This window comes from Henckelia pumila, chromosome 4, assembly GCF_033568475.1.
Source record: "Henckelia pumila isolate YLH828 chromosome 4, ASM3356847v2, whole genome shotgun sequence".
Taxonomy (NCBI): domain Eukaryota; kingdom Viridiplantae; phylum Streptophyta; class Magnoliopsida; order Lamiales; family Gesneriaceae; genus Henckelia; species Henckelia pumila.
In genome coordinates, this window is record NC_133123.1 from 226,105,938 (window position 1) to 226,110,225 (window position 4,288).

A 4,288-nucleotide genomic window follows, 5' to 3' on the forward strand; every position below is an offset into this window, starting at 1 on the left:
AGACTCTAAGCTACTTTGAGCGACCGATTCAGATCCTTGACCGAAAGGAGAAGCAGCTCAAAACCAAGTAGATTCCTTTGTTGAAGGTTCAGTGGAGCCGTCTGATAGGAGTCGTTTCTGTGTGTTTTATTGCTTGATTTTTATGTGTTTAGCATTAGTTTGGTGTCATTTTGTTTAGTTTAATTTAGTCTTGTTGAATTTTAGTGTATTTCTGTGTGTTTTGTTCACTCCTATTGATTTATGGTTAATTTGGCAGGAAAATGAGAAAAATCCTAATTTTGAGATTCATAAGGGGGTGCGCTCGGTCTGCAGGATTTAGCAGACCGAGCGCAGGCATGAAAAGAAAAGGCAGAAAGTTTGAAGGAAGTGGAGCGCTCGATCGGTGGAAAACAGCAAATCGAGCGCGTTCTCAAGGAAACGGACAGAAATTTGGTGGATTTCCCAACGCTCGGTCGGTAGACAATAACAGACTGAGCGCCCGCGCGTAATTTTGAAAAATTTTATTCCGAGAGTTTTATTTGGAAAGGACTCTGAGGGGCACTATATATAAAATATTTTCAGATGTTTCAAGGGTTCGATACACGGAGAATTGAGGCAGAGGCGGCTGCTAAAGATTGAAGACTTCTTCTTCTCGTTGGGAGTCTTTCTTATTGGAAATTTCTGGATTTTTATGTGAAAACTTTGTTAGATTGAATTTTATTATGAGTTGTAGTAGTTAAACCTTTATTTTGTTGGAATTTAGGGGATCCGAACCCCGAAACATGTTTGTGTGATTGAATCTTTGGACGAATTGAGTTTGATTTATACGAGTATTTGATTTTATCATGGTTTATTATTCTATGTTGAAGAGTAGCTAACTTTAGCATAGATTCGTAGGTTGTGAATTGCTGTCGAGAGATAGATTCATGATTAGGACGAGTGATAAAATCCATGGAATTAAAATATTCATAGAGATGTGATATTTAGTACATGTTGATAACCATAGACCACCAGGTTGAAAGTTATAGGGATTCAAAGAACTTCAAGCAATCAGTAATGATAAATAATTAAAGAGATTTAATTGTTTCATTAACTTGAACTAGATTGGCATAAACTCAAGAGAGAGTGTCGATACTTCAGGAATTTCTGTCAGATTTATGTGTATTAAATTAAGATTTAATCGTCCAGTTCAATTAGGGGGAAGGTGAACCGAAATTCCAACAAAATCCTTTCATTTTATAAATTTCAGTTTAATCAATCATCAAATTTCGTTACATTAGGTAGAGAAATAAAATAATTTAATTATTGTGACATAGTTCCTGAGGACGATACTCGTACTCAGTACACTTTATTATAACTTGAATCGTGCACTTGCTATAATTTTGAGCATAAAAATGAAATATTTATATTGATTTTAAGTGTTGGTATTTGCTCGATCAAGTTTTTGGCGCCGTTGCCGGGGACTATTGATTACTTTGATTTTTCTTATTTAATTTTTTGTACTTCAATTTTAATCACTAGTTTCATCTGTGAACTGCAGGATTCTCTTGCAGTGCATGCAACATGCACCCGAAGCAGAACTCTTGCCTTTTGATCCAGAAATTGAAAGAACTTTTCGCAGGAGAAGAATGCAACAAAAAGAAGAAATGGCAGAACAAGAACGACTACGTTGAGATGGAAAAGCTGAGAATAATGCACCACCTATCTACAGGTCAATGCTGGATAGTGCTATGCCATCTATCGAAAATGCCAGACCAAGCATCATCAGGCCAACCATAGAAGCAAATTAGTTTGGAATAAAGTCTGCTATCATTCAAATGGTGCAAAACACAGTCCAGTTTGGTGGGATGACAATCGATGACCCATATGCTCACCTGAAAAATTTTCTAGAAATCTGTGACACTTTCAAGATGCAGGGAGTTTCTGATGATGCTATTCGTTTGCATTTATTTCATTTTTCGTTAAGAGATAAAGCTAAAGCATGGCTAACAAATCTACCTGCAGGTTCGATCACCACTTGGGATGATCTCGCAAAACTTTTCTCACCAAATACTTCCCACCGTCCAAATCGATGAAGTTAAGAGCTGACATCACCACTTTTGCTCAAGAGAGCAGGAAACACTATATGAAGCTTGGGAGCGCTACAAAGATCTATTGAGGAGATGCCCACACCACCAATTACCAGACGGTCTTGTGGCACAAACTTTTTATTATGGTCTTCCTCACTCAAATCGCACCATGTTAGATGCAACTCCAGGTGGCAATTTGTTACCAAAATCACCGGAAGATGGATATGAGTTAATTGAGAAGATGGAATCCAGTAGCTATCACCCTCAATCTGACAGGAATGTAGCTAGGAGACCTGCAGGAATGCATCAAGTTGATGCATTCACCTCATTAGCAGCTCAGCTTGAAGTCATGAATAAGAGGATTGAAGAGTTAACTCTAGGGCAGTCTGCGATGCGTATTCAGAAAGTGTGGTGTGAGAAATGTGGTGCTGAACACTTCACGAAATATTGTCAGAAAGGCAATCCATCATATCAACCAGAGGGAGGAATGGTAAACAATGTAGGGAATCAAAACCGCCCTAGGAATTATCCATTATCAAATACATACAATCCAGGGTGGAAACATCATCCAAATTTTTCGTGGGGAGGACAGAACAATAGGCCATATGGGAATCAGAACCATGGAAAACAACATCAGGAGGAGAAGTCAAGCATGGAACAGATGATGCAGAAGTTCATATCATCCACTGAGACCAGAATGCAGAATCAGGATGCATCGATTAATAATTTGGAAAATCAAATAGGGCAGTTAGCTAAAGAGATGTCCAGCAAAGAGCTGGGTACCTTGCCAAGTGACACGGAAAATAATCCAAAGGAGCAGGTCAAGGCTATTGAATTAAGAAGTGAAAAGAGAATCGAAGGCGAGAAAGACTCTGAACCAGCTATATTATATAAAACTGCATAAGTCTTCTACTTCTACACAACCACCCACATCAGAGTCGAATATTGTTATTCTGCCACCTTTTCCTGCAGCTCTCAAGAAGGCCAAGCTAGACTCTCAGTTTGCCAAATTTCTAGAAGTATTCAAGAAATTTAATATAAACATCCCCTTCGCCGATGCATTGATGCAAACGCCTAGCTATGCTAAGTTCTTGAATGAGATTCTCTCCAATAAGAGAAAATTGGAGGAGCATGCAATGATCAGTCTAACAAAAAATTGGTCAGCATTAGTTCAGAACAAGATCCCACCGAAGCAAAAAGATCCAGGGATTTTCTCTATTCCTTGTGTTATTAATGATGTACAATTTCATAAGGCTTTGTGTGATTTCGGTGCTAGCATAAAATTAATTCCATATTCTGTTTTCAGGAAACTGAGCTTGGGAGAGCCGAAATCCACCAGGATTTCATTGCAATTGGCGGACATTTCTATCAAATATCCAAGAGGGATAATAGAAGATGTGCTGGTGAAAGTCGACAAATTCATCTTCTCGGTGGATTTTGTGGTATTTGATATGGAGGAAACCTTGGACATGCCACTTATTCTGGGAAGACCTTTTCTGGCGACAGGGAAAGCACTCATCGATGTCCAAAAGGGAGAATTACTTCTGAGAGTGGGAGAGGAGAAAATCTCTTTTGATGTGTTTAATGATCTTAAATTTTCACAAAGTAATGAAGAGTGTTTTCAAATTGATGTTGTGGACTCACTTTTGTATGATTATGTGCAGGATACATTTCAGGAACCATTAGAAGCTGCACTTGTATCTCCACCTCATGAGGAAGAAATAAATGAAGTAATAGAAGAGATGACTGCTTACTTGAATGATAACCAGTCATGGCAAAAAGGTGGCAAGCTCAGACTCGAAGATCTTGGTGACCGGAAGGACTTAGTCCTCCAGAAACCAAGTCTTGAAGAACCACCAACTGTTGAATTGAAACCACTACCAGCTCATCTTAAATATGTATTTTTAGGTGAGAATGAAAATTTACCTGTCATAATTTCTTCTTCTTTGACAGGTGAAATGGAGGCCAGATTGCTGGATGTTCTAAAAAATCACAAGAGTGTATTTGCCTGCAAGGTAGCAGATATCAAATGCATTAATCCTTCCATCTGCATGCATAAAATCCTAATGGAAGAGAGCATCAACCCCTTGGTCCAACCACACAGGAGGTTAAATCCCAAGATGCAAGAAGTGGTGAAAGCGAAAACGAAAACTTCTAGATGCAGGTATTATTTATCCCATTTTTGATAGTGCATGGGTGAGTCCAGTTCAATGTGTACTAAAAAAATGGGGGATAACTGT

General features: G+C 38.6%; 1 non-coding gene across 1 annotated transcript; it reads right to left on the reverse strand.

The window, feature by feature from the left end:
- Positions 1-2,053: 2,053 nt before the first annotated feature.
- On the reverse strand, positions 2,054-2,159 carry LOC140870129 (small nucleolar RNA R71). The gene has a single exon (XR_012147107.1). It is a non-coding gene; the product is annotated as a small nucleolar RNA R71 (small nucleolar RNA).
- Between the last annotated feature and the right edge of the window lie 2,129 nt (positions 2,160-4,288).